This window comes from Schistocerca serialis, chromosome 10, assembly GCF_023864345.2.
Source record: "Schistocerca serialis cubense isolate TAMUIC-IGC-003099 chromosome 10, iqSchSeri2.2, whole genome shotgun sequence".
NCBI lineage: Eukaryota > Metazoa > Arthropoda > Insecta > Orthoptera > Acrididae > Schistocerca > Schistocerca serialis.
The window spans coordinates 201,515,313-201,536,936 of NC_064647.1; positions in this window are offsets into that span (position 1 = coordinate 201,515,313).

The following is a 21,624-nucleotide window of genomic DNA, read 5'->3' on the forward strand; positions in this document are numbered from 1 at the left end:
CGTCGCAGACATGTGCGAGAACCATCACTCCGACTCACCAGACGCAGTACATACGGTGATATTGCTAATTGCTTCAGCTTATAAGCTAAACAGCTGTGATTACGTAAATTTTATTTCCACTGAGGTTGCACACCACTATAGATAACCTTTGAAAGTAGTGTCTTCTAGTGTTTGGTACGTAGATGACCTCAGTCATCTCGCGTTATTTATTTTAGATCGCGTACCCAAAAAAAAAGCTGCAGATTTGTGCCACTGATCAATCATATTAGTTAGGAAATCCATTTGTATCTCTTTACGTCGATTGGACATTGATATACAAACATTTGTAATATATGAAGCGATTTTAATCTACAATAAATGAATAAGCAGAAACAGAATTTATCATTTGCAGTTATTGGTTCCCTTAATCATTCATTTTCATTTATGTTTACGTTGTAATTTATATGTTAAAGAACAAGAAGGAGGAGATAATATCACCATTAAAAGATCCTAAGATCTGCTTTAGGAAGTACTCATACAGGGCCAAATCTTCATTTTCGCGTTCAGTGTTTTCTGTTGCCACATTCATTTTCACCCGCCTGGAGCAGCAACTTGGATTCTCTGTGTTTGTTTGCTGCTTCTAGGTCTGTTATAGGGACATGCTATAAGCATCGCCGTGTAGCCGTTATTTCGTCCGCTGCCTTAACGTCCATCAAGACGACTAACCACCAAGAGAAAATTATTTTAATTCCGAGGAGCGGCTCAGCAGAAAGAGCTTCACAAACTGAGCACGTCGATAATGCGTTGGTTCACCTGTGACCCTTAAGCAAGCAGTTATTCGGCTTGGCATTAATTGACGGAGTTGTTGGATGTCCTCTTAAGAGATATCGTGCCAAATTCTGTCCATTTGGCGCGTTAGATCACCAGAATCCCGTGATGGCTCGAGGCCCATACTCACAATGGTGCAAACGTTCTGAGTTGCACAGAGATGCGGCGACCGTGCTGGCCCAGGTAGGCTTCGGCAAGCACCAAGACACTTTACGGAAAAACGACGTACAAGAAAGAATTATCTGAATGGGATGGAAATCGCTAGATGTGATGTACAAGCACAAACAAACAAATTATTACAGTGTCAGAAAAATTGGATGATTTATTCGAGAGAGCTTCACAAATCGAACAAGTCAATAACGCACTGGCCCACTTCTGGAGCTTATGCAAGCAGTTGTTCGGTTAGGCACTGATGGATACATATTGTAACAAATAAGCCCTCAGTCACAAATATGTAACTTTTTTTTTTTGTCATCAGTCTACTGACTGATTTGATGCGGCCCGCCACGAATTCCTTTCCTGTACTAACCTCTTCATCTCAGAGTAGCACTTGCAACCTACGTCCTCAACTATTTGCTTGACGTATTCCAATCTCTGTCTTCCTCTACAGTTTTTGCCCTCTACAGCTCCCTCTATTACCATGGAAGTCATTCCCTCATGTCTTAGCAGATGTCCTATCATCCTGTCCCTTCTCCTAATCAGTGTTTTCCACATATTCCTTTCCTCTCCGATTCTGCATAGGACCTCCTCATTCCTTACCTTATCAGTCCACCTAATTTTCAACATTCGTCTATAGCACCACATCTCAAATGCTTCGATTCTCTTCTGTTCTGGTTTTCCCACGGTCCATGTTTCACTACCATACAATGCTGTACTCCAGACGTACATCCTCAAAAATTTCTTCCTCAAATTAAGGCCGGTATTTGATATTAGTAGACTTCTCTTGGCCAGAAATGCCTTTTTTGCCATAGCGAGTCTGCTTTTGATGTCCTCCTTGCTCCGTCCATCATTGGTTACTTTACTGCCTAGGTAGCAGAATTCCTTAACTTCATTGACTTCGTGGCCATCAATCCTGATGTTAAGTTTCTCGCTGTTCTCATTTCTACTACTTCTCATTATCTTCGTCTTTCTCCGATGTACTCTCAAACCATACTGTGTACTCATTAGACTGTTCATTCCGTTCAGCAGATCATTTAATTCTTCTTCACTTTCACTCAGGATAGCAATGTCATCAGCGAATCGTATCATTGATATCCTTTCACCTTGTATTTTAATTCCACTCCTGAACCTTTCTTTTATTTCCGTCATTGCTTCCTCGATGTACAGATTGAAGAGTAGGGGCGAAAGGCTACAGCCTTGTCTTACACCCTTCTTAATACGAGCACTTCGTTCTTGATCGTCCACTCTTATTATTCCCTCTTGGTTGTTGTACTTATTGTATATGACCCGTCTCTCCCTATAGCTTACCCCTACTTTTTTCAGAATCTCGAACAGCTTGCATCATTTTATATTGTCGAACGCTTTTTCCAGGTCGACAAATCCTATGAAAGTGTCTCGATTTTTCTTTAGCTTTGGTTCCATTATTAGCCGTAACGTCAGAATTGCCTCTCTCGTCCCTTTACTTTACCTAAAGCCAAACTGATCGTCACCTAGCGCATTCTCAATTTTCTTTTCCATTCTTCTGTATATTATTCTTGTAAGCAGCTTCGATGCATGAGCTGTTAAGCTGATTGTGCGATAATTCTCGCACTTGTCAGCTCTTGCCGTCTTCGGAATTGTGTGGATGATGCTTTTCCGAAAGTCAGATGGTATATCGCCAGACTCATATATTCTACACACCAACGTGAATAGTCGTTTTGTTGCCACTTCCACCAATGATTTTAGAAATTCTGATGGAATGTTATCTATCCCTTCTGCCTTATTTGACCGTAAGTCCTCCAAAGCTCTTTTAAATTCCGATTCTAATACTGGATCCCCTATCTCTTCTAAATCGACTCCTGTTTCTTCTTCTTTCACATCAGACAAATCTTCACCCTTATAGAGGCTTTCAATGTATTCTTTCCACCTATCTGCTCTCTCCTCTGCATTTAACAGTGGAATTCCCGTTGCACTCTTAATGTTACCACCGTTGCTTTTAATGTCACCAAAGGTGGTTTTGACTTTCCTGCATGCTGAGTCTGTCCTTCCGACAATCATATCTTTTTCGATGTCTTCACATTTTTCCTGCAGCCATTTCGTCTTAGCTTCCCTGCACTTCCTATTTATTTCATTCCTCAGCGACTTGTATTTCTGTATTCCTGATTTTCCCGGAACATGTTTGTACTTCTTCCTTTCATCAATCAACTGAAGTATTTCTTCTGTTACCCATGGTTTCTTGGCATCTACCTTCTTTGTACCTATGTTTTCCTTCCCAACTTTTGTGAGGGCCATTTTTAGAGATGTCCATTCCTCTTCAACTGTACTGCCTACTGCGCTATTCCTTATTGCTGTATCTATAGCGTTAGAGAACTTCAAACGTATCTCGTCATTCCTTAGTACTTCCGTATCCCACTTCTTTGCGTATAGATTCTTCCTGACTAATGTCTTCAACTTCAGCCTACTCTTCATCACTACTATATTGTGATCTGAGTCTATATCTGCTCCTGGGTACGCCTTACAATCTAGTATCTGATTTCGGAATCTCTATCTGACCACGATGTAATCTAATTGAAATCTTCCCGTATCTCTCGGCCTTTTCCAAGTATACCTCCTCCTCTTGCGATTCTTGAACAGGGTATTCGCTATTACTAGCTTAAACTTGTTACAGAAATCAACTAGTCTTTCTCCTCTTTCATTCCTTGTCCCAAGCCCATATTCTCCTTTAACCTTTTCTTCTACTCCTTCCCCTACAACTGCATTCCAGTCGCCCATGACTATTAGATTTTCGTCCCCCTTTACATACTGCATTACCCTTTCAATATCCTCATACACTTTCTCTACCTGTTCATCTTCAGCTTGCGACGTCGGCATGTATACCTGAACTATCGTTGTCGGTGTTGGTCTGCTGTCGATTCTGATTAGAACAACCCGGTCACTGAACTGTTCACAGTAACACACCCTCTGCCCTACCTTCCCGTTCATAACGAATCCTACACCTGTTATACCATTTTCTGCTGCTGTTGATATTACCCGATACTCATCTGACCAGAAATCCTTGTCTTCCTTCCACTTCACTTCACTGGCTCCTACTATATCTAGATTGAGCCTTTGCATTTCCCTTTTCAGATTTTCTAGTTTCCCTACCACGTTCAAGCTTCTGACATTCCACGCCCCGACTCGTAGAACGTTATCCTTTCGTAGATTATTCAATCTTTTTCTCATGGTAACCTCCCCCTTGGCAGTCCCCTCCCGGAGATCCGAATGCGGGACTATTCCGGAATCTTTTGCCAATGGAGAGATCATCATGACACTTCTTCAATTACAGGCCAAATGTCGTGTGGATACACGTTACGTGTCTTTAATGCAGTGGTTTCCATTGCCTTCTGCATCCTCATGTCGTTGATCATTGCTGATTCTTCCGCCTTTAGGGGCAATTTCCCACCCCTAGGGCAAGAGAGTGCCCTGAACCTCTATCCGCTCCTCCGCCCTCTTTGACAAGGGCGTTGGCAGAATGAGGCTGACTTCTTATGCCGGAAGTCTTCGGCCGCCAATGCTGATTATTTATCAAAATTTAACTTTATCCTGTTATTATTAATGCTTACGATATGCCTGAATCAGCTGCATCACAATTTCATGTGTCTAATTTTGAATGTACAGTAGCCTAGTTGTTTCTGCGGCTACTAGATGACGCTCGTAGCAACACCATGTTTACTTGCCCACACTTTCTAAAGTGGGCACCTCAGTCTTGTTGCAACCCTTGTTCACAGTACGAGCAGCCCTTAGCGGCTCGCCATCTCACAAGTGTTCATGACGTCGCCTTTCCAGCTTAGATCTTTTTTAATATGTGACTTGTAACTACTGCATCTTTTCCAGTCAGTACAAACTTTAATTTTATTAATGTGCTATATACCTAATGTTTTAGTACAGTTAGTCTAATTCTGAAGACGACGCTGTTAGTAGCGTCGAAACCAGGTCAATTTTGACTTAATATTTGTGACCGAGGCCTTATTTGTTACAATATAGTTCTGACACGGTCACTGAACCTTAGCAGCTATGTTCAAAGTTTTACTCATGGATACAGTTGTTGGATGTACTCCTGAGAGATATCGTGCCAAATTCTGTCAAACTGGCGCGTTAGATTGTCAAAACCCGAGCTGGTTGTAGGGCACTGCCCATAATGCTCCAAATTTTCTCAACTGTGGAGACATCCGGGGATCTTGCTGGCGGAGGTATGATTTGGTAAGCACGAAGACAACCAGTAGGAACTCTCACCGTGTGCGGGCGGGCATTATCTTGCTGAAATATAAGCCAAAGGTGGTTTACCATGATGAGCAACAAAACGGTGCATAGAATATCGTTGACATGCCGATGTGGTGTAAGGGTGCGTCGGATGACAAAAGGGTCCTATTATGACAAGAGATGGCAGCCCACACCACCACTCCTGATTATTAAGCAAGTGATGGTCTGGTTGACGGTCTTTTTTAATCACAACTCTTCTGAATGGTTTGATGCGGCCCGCCACGAATTCCTCTTGCATCCTACGTCCTAACTATTTGCTGGATATATTACAATCGCTGTCTTTCTCCCGAGGTTTTGCCCTCTACAGCCCCCTCTAGTACCATGGAAGTCATTCCCTGATCTCTTAAGTCTGATCATCCTATCCCTTCTCTTTGTCAGTATTTTCCACGTATTCCTTCCCTCTCCGATTCTGCCCAGTACCTCCTTGTTCCTTACGTTGTCAGTCCATCTAGTTTCCAACATTCGTCTGTAGCACCATATTTCAAATGCTTCGATTCTCTTCCGGTTTTCCCACAATCCATGTCTCAATACCATACAATGCTGTACTCCAGACGTACATCCTCAAATTAAGACCTATGTTTGATACTAGTAGACTTCTCTCGGCCAGGAATGCCCTTTTCGCCATTGCTAGTCTGCTTTTAATGTCCTCCTTCCTCCGTCCGTCACTGGGTATTTTGCTGCCTAGGCAGCAGAATTCATTAACTTTAGCTACTTCGTGACCATCAATCCTGATGTTAAGTTTCTTGCCGTTCTCATTTCTGCTGCTTCTCATTACTTTCATCTTCCTTCGATTTACTCTCATTTCGCGTACTCATTAGACTGTTCATTCCATTGAGCAGATCATGTAATTCTTCTCCACTTTCACTCCAGATAACGAATCGTATAATTGATATCCTTTCACCTTGAATTTTAATTCCACTTTTGCTTCTTCGATGTACAGACGGAACAGTAGCGGTGAAAGACTAAAACCCTGTCTTACACCTTTTTTAGTACGAACGCTTCCTCTTCCACTCTCATTATTCCATCTTGGCTCCCTTACATGTTGCATATTACCCGGCTTTCCCTATAGCTTACCACTGTTATTCTCACAATTTCGAACAACTTGCACAAATTCACATTGTCGAGCGCTTTTTCCAGGTCGACAAATCCTGTGAACGTGTCTTGATTTTTCTTTAGTCCTTCTTCCAATATCAACGGCAACGTCATAATAGTCTCTCTGGTTCCTTTACCTTTCCTAGAGCCAAACTGATCGTCATCCAGCACTCCCTCAATCTTTTTTTTTTCCATTCTTCTGTATATCAATCCTGTCAGCAACTTGGATGCATGACCTGTTGATTGTGCGACAATTCTCGCACTTGTCAGCTTTCGCAGTCTTCGGAATTGTGTGGATATTATTTTTCCGAAAGTCAGACGGTATGTCGGCAGACTCATACATTCTACACACCAACGTGAATAGTCGTTTTGTTGCCACTTCCCTCACTGATTTTAGAGTTTCTGAAGGAATGTTATCTATTCCTTCTGCCTTATTTGACTTTGTCCTCCAATGCTCTTTTAAATTCTGATTCTAATACTGGGTTCCCTACCTCTTCTAAATTGACTCCTGTTTATTCTTCTATCACACCGGGAAAATCTTCCCCGTCACAGATGCTTTCTCATATCTGCTCCGTCCTCTGCATTTAACAGTGGAACTTCCTTTACACTCTTGATATTACCACTCTTGCTTTTAATGTCACCGAAGGGCCTAACAATCCAGTATCTTACTTCGGTGTCCGTCCCCGGTAGCAGAGTGGTCAGCGTGACGGAATGTCAATCCTAAGGGCCCGGGTTCGATTCCCTGCTGGGTCGGAGATTTTCTTCTCTCAGGGACTGGATGTTGTGTTGTCCTAATCACCATCATTTCATCCCCATCGACGCGCAGGTCGCCGAAGTGGCGTCAAATCGAAAGACCTGCACTAGGTGAACGGTATACACGACGGGAGGCCCTAGCCACACGGCATTTCATTTCATCTGACTTCGGTCATTGAAAAATTGTTTATTTCTTGTGAATGCTTTGTAAATATGGAAATTTTCTTGGAAAGATTGGTGTCTGTCTTTACTGATTTTTATGATATTCGTATCTTTTCTTAATATTACTTTGTCTATGGTGTTCTTGTTCTAGATGACCCGCAAATGTTGAATTGGTTTGTCCTGTATTTAAATGCTCTGACGTGTTCATTACATCTTGTATCGAATGTCCTGCCAGTCATTCCAATGAATATCGTCTCAGAGTCTCTGCAATTGAGCTGATGATACCAAATTGCTAATAACTGTCTGGTTTTGATTTCAGTTTTGGGATTTTATTTTATTCAGTTATTTGTTTTGTAAGCAATGTTTATGCCTTGTTTTTTGAGTATGTTACCTATTTCATGTGTGAATTTGTTGTGGTAGGACATTGCATGCCATTTTTCTGTAGTAGTGGAGGTTCCATGTGTTGGTGTAGGTTGATTATTTTTTTCCATTATTTGTGTCCTTATTTTGCTGTTTAATTTCTCTACCATTATTTCTTTATCGTCCATTTTTCGATGCTATTTGTTTTAAAGTGGCTACCTCTTTCTGGCAGTCAGAAAAGTTTAGCGGGATGCTGTTCTGTCTGCTTAACACGTATCTGATTGCAATCTGTTTGTGATTCTGCGGGTGGTTTAAAGTTGCATTTAAAATAATGTCATTTATCCATCATTTTGGTTTGCAGCTCCTTTTATTGGCTGTGTTTGCAGTTAAAATTGCTGGAAGTGAGGTCCACTAGTTGTGCAAAACACCGTTTTTCTCAGTACCCAAACATGTTTCGGCACCACTGTGCCATCATCAGCGGGTTTTCGTTTTTATTTATTCTGCAATGTGAACATTTTTATTAAATGATTATGAAACTATGTGCATTTTTAGTTCGAACAACGGATCGTTTCTTTTTGTAAATACCTTTACATTTGGTGTGCATGAATTTTCTTGATCACTTGTGTGTTAATTACTGCAGGTAGCTTGTCATCTGCAACCAAACGATGTTGATGAGAAAGTTTTTGCTGGGAGTTAACCTATCTTCTAGAATGTAATTTAGTTTTTCGCGATGCTTTCGCGCCTATATTCGTTTTTACTTACGTTTTCGTGTGGCAAGCACTTCCATTCTCCGCATCATACTGAGGTGTTGTGATGCACACGTAACTATAACAAGTATTTTCCACAAATAACGTAGTAAAACATTTTCCACTTCACCAGAACACAGTGTGATTGTGGTTTGTTGTGTGTCCCAGACCAGTCAGTGTTAATTAGTTCAGCAGAGAGTTCGACGACAAATTTGAATTTTGTTTGCATTTTATCTTTGTGTGTGTGTGTGTGTGTGTGTGTGTGTGTGTGTGTGTGTGTGCGCGCGCGCGTGCGTGTGCGTTTTCTATGCATTTGTTATCTTGTGTTCTGTACACTTCACCAATCAGTGGCCTCCTAGCTAACATATTCATGAACAACCTGGAGAACATGATCTTCAGACACATAATAAAACCAAAGAACTACAAAGTTATATACTGGTAACGTTATGTCGATGACATAACATGCTTGACTGACAAACCTAGGTTTGCCTTTTCTTAACCTATTTTCCATGAGGAGTCGTAGGGTTAGTGCTGCATGGCATGGTCCTACGTTTCTCCGGAATCCAAACTGATCTTCCCGCAAGTCGGCTTCTACCAGTTTTTCCATTCCTCTGTAAAGGATTCGCGTTAGTATTTTTCAGCCATGACTTACTAAACTGGTAGTTTGGTAATTTTCACATCTGTCAGCATCTGATTTCTTCGGAATTGGGACTGATATATGCTTCTTGAAGTATGAGGATATTCCGCCTGTCTGACACATCTTCCTCACCAGATGGTAGAATTTTGTCGGGGCTGGCTCTCCCAAGGCCGTCAGTAGTTCTAATGGAATGTTGTCTACTCCCGGGGCCTTGTTTCGACTTAGATCTTTCAGTGCTCTGTCAAACTCATCACGCAGTATCGTATCTCCCATTTCATCTTCATCTGCCTCCTCTTCCATTTCCATAACATTGTCCCCAAGAACATCGCCCTTGTATAGACACTCAATGTACTCCTTCCACCTTTCTGCTTTGCCTTCTTTGATTAGAACTGAGTTTCCATCTGAGCTCTTGATATTCATGGTTCTTTTTTCTCCAAACGTCTCTTTAACTTTTCCTGTAGGCAGTATCTATCTTACCCCCAGTGATATATGCTTCTACATTCTAACATTTGTCCTCTAGCCATTCCAGCTTAGTCGTTTTGCACTTATTGTCGATCTCATTTCTTAGACTTTTGTATTCCCTTTTGCCTGCTTCATTTATTGCATTTTTATATTTTCTCCTTTCCTCGATTACATTCAGTATATCTTGCGTTACCCAAGGATTTCTACTAGTCCTCGTCTTCTTACCTACTTGATCCTATGCTGCCTTCAATATTTCATGTCTCCTGTCCTTGTCAATCGTTCGCTAACGCTCCCTCTGAAACGCTCTACAACCTCTGGTTCTTTCAGTTTATCCAGGTCCCATCTCCTTAAACACCTGTCTTTTTGCAATTTCGTCAGTTTTAATCAGCAGTTGATTACCAACAAATTGTGGCCAGAGTTCACATCAGCCCCTGGAAATGTCTTAAAATTTAAAACCTGGTTCCTAACTCTCTGTCTAACCATTATATAAAATCAATCTGAAACCTTCCACTCTCTCCAGGCCTCTTCCACGTATACAGACTTATTTCATAATTCTTAAAGTAAGTGTTAGCTATGATTAAGTTAAACTCTGTGCTTCTTCTTTCATTCCTTACCCCCCCCCCCCCCATTCCGTATTCACCTAGTACTTTTCCTTCTCTTCCTTTTCCTGCTGTGAATTACAGTCCCCAAGTGACTTTAAACTTTCGTCTCCCCTCAGTATTTGAATGATTTCTTTTATCTCGTTATATATTTCTTCAATCTCTTCGTCATCTGCTTAGCTGGTTGCCATATAAACTTGTACTGGGCTTCGTGCCTATCTTTGCTACAGCAATGCGTTCACTATGCTGCTCGTAGTAGCTTATCCGCCCTCCTACGTTTTTATTCATTATTAAACTTACTCCTGCATTACCCCTATTTGATTTTGTATTTATAACCCTATATTCACCTGACCGGAAGTCTTGTTCCTCCTGCCACCGGACTTCACTATTTCGCACTATATCTAACTTTAACCTATCCATTTCCCTTTTTAAATTTTCTAACCTACCTGCCCGATTAACGGATCTGACATTCCACACCCCGATCCGTAGACCGCCAGTTTCTCCAGACAACGACGCCCTCCCCCCCCCCCCCCCCTCCCCACCTCCGCCTCGGAGATCCGGATAGGGGACTATTTTTTCTCTGGAATATTTTACCCAAATGGATGACCTTACAGTAAAGCTCCATACCCTCGGGAAAAATTACGGCTGTAGTTTCCCCTTGCGTTCAGCTGTTCGCAGTACCAGCACAGCAAGGCCGTTTTGGTTATTGTTACAAGGCCAGATCAGTCAATCATCCAGACGGTCGCCCCTGCTAGTACTGAAAAGGCTGCTGCCCCTCTTCAGGAACCACATGTTTGTCTGGCCTCTCAACAGGCACCCCTCCGTTGTGGTTGCACCTACGGTACGGCTATCTGTATCGCTGAGGCACGCAAGCCTCCCCACCATCGGCAGGGTCCATATTTCATGGAGGGAGGGTTGTGCTTTTAACTGTAATAATTTTATTATTTCAACTGTTTGTTCATGAGGTAGCTGGTTATGTGGTTTCAGGTTTTCTTCAATTATTTTTATAGTTTTGTTGACAGGAATTCAGCTATACATACTTTCTACATCAAAGGAGTGTTGCTGTGCTAAGGATTTTAATATCTTTTGTATCTTCTACTCGTTGAAAGGTATTTCTTATGGTTCTGTCGTATTTTAGTTTATAGTAGTGGCTGAGCTATGGCTGCATTTGTTTTGTTAGTACGTATGCAGGAGCTACTGTGAAATTCACTACTGGACAGACTGGATAATTTTCTTTATGCACCTTTGGTTGATATCTCATGTTGGGGGTTGGTGATTTTTTTGTGCAAGTCTCTATTTCTTTCTGTCCGCAAATGAATGTTTCCCAGTGTGTTTCTAATATGCGTTTGAAACCTCTTAGTCTGGTTTGATTTTAACTTTTTTATGTTATTTTTGCTGATGAATTCTTCTTCTTTTTTCTATGTATTCTTTTGTTTTCACGAGGACAACACAATTACCTTTGTCAGATTTTGTTATAATGATGTTTTCTCCTTGCAGCTTTATCTTTAGTTTTGTTTAATCGCAATTATTTGTGAATAAATTGTATTCTTTTTTAATTTGTTTGCTATCTTTTTAATTTCTTCTTTTATTTTCTCTCTAGTTAGCCCTGTGATTATACTACTGTTGTTATTTTCTTCATGTAAGTGAGATATGGTCAAGATTCTGTAATGAGATCTTCTATCTGTTGTTCATCTGGAAGTGATTCAGAATTGTGCTTTAGACCTTTTTCTAAGAGCTGTTGTTCGTTTTTATCTAGTGTTATGTAGGTAAGAATGACCGCCATAGGTGTGTGTGAATGCCTTTGTTGTTATGGGGTTTTGTGTGGTGTAATCTGAGATTTTAAGTTTACTTCTTGTGCTTTAGCCGTATTTTGCTTTTAGCTCTGCATGTGCAGCATTCGGATTTTACCACGATGGAAGCGAAATTAGCAGGATTATTTAATTTTTGAGCTTGCTTAAGCTGAATTTCGTATAACTCTTGGTTTACTATCTGTTTGTTTGTATGTAATGACTTTATTTCGTGTTTCAACCAGGCATATTTAGAGGCCTGTCTGGCAAGTTTTTCTGTTTTCGATCTGCTTTTGACATATGCAGAAAACACGCAACAAGTGACATTATTATTGTTGGATGTGAGGTCCGCCAGTTATTCAAAACACCGTTTTTCTCAGTACCCAAACATGTTACTACTTAAAGTAGCCGGCCGGGGTGGCCAAGCGGTTCTAGGCGCTACAGTCTGGAGCCGCGCCACCTCTACGGTCACAGGTTCGAATCCTGCCTCGGGCATGGATGTGTGAGATGTCCTTAGGTTAGTTAGGTTTAAGTAGTTCTAAGTTTTAGGGGACTGATGACCTCAGAAGTTAAGTCCCATAGTGCTCAGAGCCATTTGAACCATTTTTTACTTGCTGCGACGTAAATATTCCCTATTGTTCCTTCACGATCACCCACACCGGATTGAACCGCAGGGGGCAGAGTAACTCCAGTTTCTCGCAGCACAATGCATGACTTTCCAGCCAATTTACCATCCAGACTAACAGTCGGCGTAATTGTACACGAATGTGCTGAGGTATTGATGTTAGTTGATTTTGATACAGCTCTTGCTACCTTTAATTTCCAGGATTCCTTTTTATATGCATTCCCTATTCACATCGCGATTGATCGAAGTTGAAAACAAATTCCTCACTGAACGAGGGAATAAAATTTGCTTATCTCATTACAATATTTTGGGCCAATTCTGCAGTTTGCTGCGCATCGTCAAGTTGACACCTTGTTTGAAATGTCGGTATCTCACTTCCGCAAAATCTGTAACATTGTTTGCAGTTATGCAACGGTCCGCTGCTTTCCTTGAAATCACTTTAATCTACGTCGCGCGCAATTTGCTGTGCATAACGCAGTAAGTCACTGTCATGTACATCCTCTAAATCGCATCGAGCATCCTTGACATGCACAAACACTGGTTTTTGTACTAAGTGCGCCTTGTCCTCCCTAATATATTCCGTAGTTTTTTCTTATGCACTACACGATCATACCGGTGTGGACTTGTTCAAAATCTCTTCATAATTGTTTTTTCTCATTTTTTTTTACTATGCTGCGGATGATCTTACATGTACGTAATCATGTTTAGTAACCGCTCCTAGGAAAATGATTGTCGTTTACGGAGACGGGACTCGTTGTTTCCTATCAGACAAGGATGATGAACTGCATCACTCGACATCTGTTTCAGTATCACTTTCACTTCCTATGAAAGGGTACAGTAACGCCCGACATTGAAAATAGGTACAGCATTCTTCGATATTCTTGTCAGAACAACATATTTTTTCTAATAATAACTCAATTTCAATTAATACAGCGCGAAGCTGGATACCAATGTGGGAAAGAATGACAATTTATTTATTTAATTGATCACATGTGCACTCCCACAAAATAAATCCCTACATCCAGTTTGGTGAGATCTGTGAAATGAATGAATGTATGGTCGTCTGCTAACCGCAGATAGTGAATGTGAATATATGACCATCTTTGAGACGGTACTTTGGTCATCTTTGGTAGAACCAAAGAGATGAAATTTACCTGAGCTTTGAGCGCCTGAAATGTGGCTGACCAATACGGTAGCAAGGTGCTTCCCCCACCTCGACAGAGATGGGAGAGGACCTAGAGAACGGCCATGTTTCAGCACTCTGCCGCTGGATCTTGTGCTGTTAAGACCTGTCTTAGGTGTGCTCTGTAAAGACAAAAGAGTGGAGACATGGTATGCATGTGGAATATTTAAGAGTAGTTTGAAATAATAATTTCTCTATTTCAGGAACTTTTGTGGTGAGAATTAAATGTCAGGCAGGTAATATTAATGGGACCGTAGTAATCTTCGGAAGTGACCAACGGTCACAATGAAACCACGTGTAGCAATAAGTTGAAACACTTCCGTGTGCTTAAGTTAAGCTGAATTACTAGCGTGTGTACTATAAGTTGAAATATTTAAGAAATGGCGTGTGCAGGACTTGAAATTAGAGACGAGTACTTCCACGTGGTGAGTACTGTGTGAGTCTCAATCTGTGTATAAGACAAAAGATAAAGAGAAGTACTTGTCCATGGTATCAGTTGAGGACTCGTGTGTGTGATGAATATGTTCTTGATATTACTTTGCGTGTTATGTTTCCGTGTGACGCTTGATTCAAACTATAATACTCTGAAAGAGAAGCAAGGTGAGCCAGCCGTCTATCCAGCAACGCCACTTGGCTTGCATTGCACAGGAAGACGTGCATATATCTCCAGCGTTCATAGTAGGAAAGTAGAATTACGAAGTGGGGCAGTGTCGTGTGAAACTGGGATAAATACTAATTGAAGTGGGAAAGCTGAAAGTGATAATGTTGTGACTATTCCCTGTATTTCATGTTGTAGTGTATGTCACGTAATTTAAGTATGTGTGGTTTGCATGGGAGAGTAGCAAGGTAGTTTCAGAGGTAGTGGGTTATGCTTATTCCTTTTGTGCCGCTCGGTCTGGAGGAAAGTTTCGTGATGATGATTGTGAGAGTCGAAGTGTGAGATATAGCAAAAAGATCCACCACCCTACCCAGAAAGTGCACTGTAGCGTTAGATAATTACGAGACCATAATATAGAGATTCACCAATGTAAAGCCATGCCCACTGGGCGGAATTTCTCATGTGTTATTGTTGTAGGTTATAGAATTTGTGTGTTTAGGTTATAGAATTTATCGGAATAAATAAGATAGTGAAAAGAAAAAGATTGGTGGACTTTTCCTTCGAACTGTATGTTGTCATGATATCCCGAATTTATCATGTGTGCGCCATTCATATTCAGTGCGATGGCCACGTGTTGATAAAAGCCGTTAAATAAAAAAAAAAAAAAAAGGAAAATGTGGTATTGCCAGTGCGTAGTGAACAGTCAGAGTTCTGTAAATTACTGATAGTCAGATGTGCGTTTCCGTTGCGTATTATTCATATAGGAGGATAATTTGTATCTTAATTGTGAGTACGAGAGTTCATGTTACTCGATAAATAAGAATAAATCCACTCGCTTGGCAGACCACTCATCTTGCAGGCCTGACTGCTTGATGCCACAGTATGAGCAAGGCATGTAGGTGCCTCTCACCTAAGCACCTAGATTACCATTGTACTCCTCAAGTACATTGTCCGTGCAGTCGACCGTATACGACACCACAGTTTTCATTGACTCATCTTGCAAAAACGCTAATATTTCATCTGCCACTTCTTTCTCACTCAGCCAAATTCCTTCGGTTCCTTCTTCACGAAATGTCGCCTTCGGTAACTGTTGTAGATATGAGGGCGGTTCAGAAAGTAACCTCCGATTGGTCACAGTGCGGGTTGTGGGGGGAGTAGCGACGCCATCTGTGCGTTCACGCACTCAACAGGTCAGTCGGCATCAAGCCGTGGTCGAGTGAACGTCGTACCTGCGCTAGTTTAGTTTTTGTGGCAGTTTGAAATGTGTGCTGCAATGGAAAACCCCGCCAAATGTGAAGTGCGTGCTGTCATAAGGTTTTTTACAGCCAAAGGATATTCTGCAGCAGCTATTCATCGTGAGCTTTGTGCTGTGTACGGACCAAGAGTTATGAGTGAAGGAGTTGTCCGTGAATGGGTACGTTTATTTAAAAGTGGACGAGAAAACGTTCATGATGAAGAAAGGAGTGGTAGACCATCATTGGTGATTGACGAACTCGTTCAGACAGTTGATGCAAAAGTTCGTGAAAATCGACGTTTCTCAATGTCGGAGTTGTCTACTGGTTTTCCACAGATTTCTAAGACTCTCTTGTACGAGATAGTGACAGCAAGATTGGGTTACCGTAAGTTCTGTGCACGATGGGTGCCCAAAATTCTTACCGACCACCACAAAACTCAAAGAATGGCCTCTGCATTAGACTTTCTGTCACGTTATGAGGACTAAGGAGAACCATTGTTAAACAGAATCGTGACCGGTGACGAAACCTGGATTAAGTACGTGAACCCTGAGACAAAAGAACAATCAAAATGCGGGCACATTCAAATTCGCCTACCAAACCAAGAAAAGCCTCGCAAGATTTTTCTGCCAGAAAACTGATGGCAACGGTGTTTTGGGATGCCAAAGGGGTGTTCTTGGTTGAATTCGTGGAACGTGGTACGACCATTAATCAAGACGTGTACTGTGAAACAATAAAAAAGTTACGACGGGCTATGCAGAACAAACGCCGTGGTATGCTGACGTCCGGTATCGTTTTTTTGCACGATAACGCCCGTCCTCACTCTGCTCGCAGAACAACGGCCCTTCTTGAGTCCTTCAAGTGGGACGTTATCAACCATCCACCTTACAGCCCAGACCTGGCGCCAAGTGATTATCACCTCTTCATGCATTTGAAGAAATGGCTCGGGTCACAGCGGTTTGATGACGACGAAGAGCTCAAAGATGCGGTCACAGGCTGGCTCCAGGCACAAGCGGGTGATTTTTATGCAGAAGGAATTTCAAAGCTTGTGAAGAGATACGATAAGTGCCTCAATCGCTATGGAGACTATGTAGAAAAACAGTGCAAAGATGTAGTTGTATGATGTATATATTAAAATATTTTTATTTAACTTGGTGTATTTTTTTAAATCAACCGGAGGTTACTTTCTGAACGGCCCTCGTATAATGCAACGTTCCCTTTGTTTATCGCTCCCATTGCTTTGTATCACCATCACTAGCACCGTAGCACTGTTGTCAGCTACTCGTCGACCAAGCAGTTCAAGAGCTCGCAATTGCATACCTCCAGTTCCGTCCCCTGCTGCCATTAGCACGCAATACTGTGGTTAGAATGAGATTTTCACTTTGCAGCGGAGTGTGCGCTAATATGAAACTTCCTGGTAGATTAAAACTGTGTGCCGGACCGAGACTCGAACTCGGAAGCTTTGCCTTTCGCGGACTTTCAGGTGGTCGGGCACTTACCCACGAAAGGCAAAGGTCCCGAGTTCGAGTCTCGGTCCAGCACACAGTTTTAATCTACCAGGAAGTTTAATACTGTGGTTGCATGCTAGACAATATGCGGGGCGTGGAATCCCGTAAACATCGTTGGCCTTTTGCGACCTCGCACTCTGGGAGTGATTCGTTTTAGCCTCTGATGAAGTCCCTTGCAATGGAAGAGAAAAATTTAGGCACAGAATAATGCCTTGGACCACAGCCTAATGTCTATCAATCAAATATCGGCCATGTCGTAAATACTGGGCGAGGAAGCGTGGATTGTATGATAATTCGTCTTGTTTACAGCCAGTGACGACACATCCAGACGATTTTTCATACTTATAAAAACAGCAGTTCCGCATTATGCAGCCGGCCGCTGTGGCCGAGTGGTTCTAGGCGCTTCAATCCAGAACCGCGCTGCTGCTACTGTCGCAGGTTCGAATCCTGCTTCGGGCATAGATGTGTGTCATGTCCTTAGGTTAATTAGGTTTAAGTAGTTCTAAGTCTAGGGGACTGATGACCTCAGATGTTAAGTCCCATTGTGCTTAGAGCCATTTGAACCCAAATCGTGCACAAACTCCGCTACACCTGGCTTTCGTCGTCTTACAGTAGCACTTCCAGAATTACTGGCTGAATGTACTTCAATCTCTGTCTTCTACCAACAGTATTTGCCCTCTACGGCTCCCTTAAGGATCTCGAGAAATATTCTCTGATGTCTTGAAAGATATCCTATCACTTCTTCCTGTCAATGTTTTGCATAGATTCCTGTTCTTTTTAATTCTGTGACCTCTTCATTTCTTATCAGTCCACCTAATTCTCAACATCCACCTATAGCAACACTTTTCAAATAATCCTCTTTTCTTCTTCTCTGGTTCCCTCAGAATCCATGATTCGCTACCATACAATTCTGTCCTCCAAACGTACATTCTCAGAAATTCCTTCTTCAGATTAAAGCCCGTGTTCGATACTATTTGACTTGTTTTGGCCGGGAATACCCTCTTTGCCTGTGCCAGTCTGTTTTTTATACCATCTTTGCTTCGTTCATTATGTCTTATTTTGCTAATAAGGTACCAGAATTCCTTCACTTCGTGTACTCCGTAGTCGCTAGTCTTATTTCTCCTGTTCCTCATTATTATTGTCTTTCTTTGCTTCACTCTCAATCCACGTACTGTGCTTATTACACTGTTACTTCCATTTAATCGGTCCTGCACTTCTTCCTCGCTTTCTGTGAGTATAGCTGTTCATCAGCGAATACAGTAGTTAATATGCCTTTCCACTGAACCGTAATCACTATCCAGTACCTTTCTTTTATTTCTGTCACTGTTTCTCTCGTGTACAGCACGAGCAGTAGCGGAAAAAGGCTACATCCTATCTTATATCCTTTTACTCCGAGCATTTCATTGATAGTCTGTCATTCTTATTTTCCCACGTGGTCCTTGTGTACATTTTACATTACCCGTATTTACCTGTTGGTTGCACCGGTTTTTCTGAGAATTTCAAATATCTCGTACGCTATTACATCGTCGATCGCTTTTACTGGGTCTAAATGTTCGATGGAAGGGTCGTGAGGGTTCCTATACATTTCGGCAATTATGAAGAGAAACGCCAGAGCTGCCCCTCTGATGGCGTTGCCTTTCGTAAAGTTAATTTCTCTGCCCGAGGACTCGGTGTTTGTGATGTCCTCATTATTTCATCAACATCATCATCATCATCATTCGAGACAGTGACTAGATTGGATTGTGTAAAAAAACTGGACTGTGCAAAACTTGGGACTTTGTACGGGCGCTGATGACCGCGCAGTTGAACGCCCCCCAAACGAAGTGTCATGATCATCATCATCGTAAAGTCAAAATGATAGTTATGTAACACATCTTCAATTCCGTTTTTCATTTTTGGAAGCAGCTTGCACACATTAGATGATAAACTGACTGACAAGGGGAGGCCACGACGTTTGGAGGGTCGCTGGATCGAGTCCCGTTGGTCAATCTTTTTTTTAATTTTCAACACAGTCATTTCTTTTATTATTTATATTACAATTGATATAATGGGAAAAATGCGTGTAATCGGATGAAATTTTATTACATTTGCAATGTTATTTGGCAGTCTACAAATTTTTATTATCACAAATAAAATAATATTCATAACTATCGACTAGTAAACGACCAAACGCATAAAACGATACTGAAAATGCATGCTTGTCCGTGATTTGAGAAATCCCTCACACCTGGAAGGAGCCCGAAACGACTTGTTACCTCTAAGTTTATGAGCAGCACAGACGGCTTTCGAAAGATGTACTATTAATCGTCGCTTTCGACATTACGAGTACAATGGCAGGATGGTATTTTTCGTAAAAACATGGAAAACATGAAGTTAAACGGCACCAGCTGCATTTAATAAATACTATGTTTCCGCATACACAAGGTCTTTTGAGGTTTTTCGTGGGGGAAACAAACCTCGTTAACATTTTCAAAAACGTCTCTTCCAGACGATAATTTGGAAGAAAACCATGCATAACGCAGCATTTCCTTACATATCGGCGCTGCTAATTGGTCATACAGCATCGACTGTATTTTAATAGCGTCTTCACGAGAAATAGTTTCTCGTTCTCTTTCGATTAAATACGAAAAATTTTGAAGAAACGTACAAGTATACATTTTCAGTATTACTTTATGCGTTTGGTCGTTTACTAGTCGATAGTTATGAATGTTATATTATTTGTGATAATAAACATTTGTAGACTGCCAAATAACATTGTAAATTTAATAAAAGTTCATCCGATTACAGGCATTTTTCCCATTATATCAATTGTAATATAAATAGTAAAGAAAATGAATGTGTTAGAAATTAAAAAAACTGACGAACGGGACTCGATCCAGCGACCCAGCGATTACGGGGCTTTAACGCTAACCACATTTATTTTTATTTTTTTTAAATCTCATTTTGTTCGTTTTCGTTCGTTGCATCTGTTCGGGGTGGACGTCGTAAGACACCCGTTTAAATTCATCGTTGATCGATTAACTCAGTTTTTTGTTACAGACGGTAGCTAACCTTCTGACCGAACACGCTGACCTACCGTGCCGGCGGAACAAAGGCAGCGTGTACCTGACAGGCAAGCACGTTACCTAGGCGCTAGCGAATAGGTGCATACCACTCGGCTGCCGCCGGTTCATGATAAAAATGGCCACGCACAGCTATATATTCGGCGACCGAAATTATCTTGCGATTTTCTCAATAATGCTTGGGAAGTACGCGCTACTGCTTACACATTTTGTTGTCCTAATGGAGCACTAAGAGCGTACGAATTTTGCAGTAAATCCGTGTTCCAAACGTCGTGGCCTCCCATTGTGAGTGATTGTTCTCGCACTTACACGCACTTGCTGTCTTCCACATTGTGTGGGTAAAGTGTTTCCAGTTGCCCTATGGTACGTCTGCATGCTCAAACAGTCACAGACTGTGACAGCCGTTTAAGCATTAATACAAGAAAAACTACTTTCTGACAAAACAGTCCCTTGTGGATTTCAAAATGATATAAAAATATCTCTCAGTTGATCTCATTACTACGAAAGATACAGTGTTCTTTATATCTAGTCTGCCGTTGTTCCATGGCGATGCCCGCTTTCGAGCAATAAGAGGAAGAGTACAGTAGGAGAGCTTCTCGCCTCACTATTTTCGTACATTCTCTGGCGTCCGCCCAGATCACTCCTGTGAACGTTCCTGTCGAACAGCCGCTCCTGTTTTCTTTGTTGATTTAGTAGCAAAAATTGTCTCATTAATGAACAGTTTCGTCGGTTCTTGCTAGAATATTCAATACATTCTGAACTTAAACACACATGATACTGTGTAATACTGTACAAATATTTATTACTTATTTTACATACTGGGGTTTGGCTGTTACATAGATAAACTTGTGTACTTATATGTGATGATGAACTACAGTTTCAAATACTGAAATTTATTCCTGAAATTCATCATAACTATAACAAGTATAGATGTACTACACTGAAGCGACAGAGAAACTGGTATAGGTATGCGTATTCAAATACAGAGATACGTAAACAGGCAGAATACGACGCTGCGACCGGCAACACCTGTATAAGACAACAAGTGTCTGGCGCAGTTGTTAGATCGGTTACTGCTGCAACAATGACAAGTTATCAAGATTTAAGTGAGTTTCAACGTGTGTTATAGTCGGTGCACGAGGACGGCAGCATCTTCGAGGTAGCGATGAAGTGGGGATTTTCCCGTACCACTATTTCACGAGCGAACAGTGAATATCAGGATTACGGTAAAACATTAAGTCTCCGACGTCACTGCGGCCGGGCAAAGACACTGCAAGAACGGACAAGTGAAGAGAATCATTCAAAAGACAGAAGTGTAGCACTTCCGCAAATTGCTGCAGATTTCAATGCTGGGCTATCAACAAGTGTCAGCGTGTGAACCATTCAACGAAACAACATCGATATGGGTTTTCGGGGCCAAAGGCCCACTCGTGTACCCTTGGTTACTACACGACACAAGACTTTACGCCTCGCCTGGACCCGTCAACACCGACATTGGACTGTTGATGACTGGAAACATGTTGCCTGGTCGGACGAGTCTCGTTTCAAATTGTACCGAGCAGACGGACGACTTC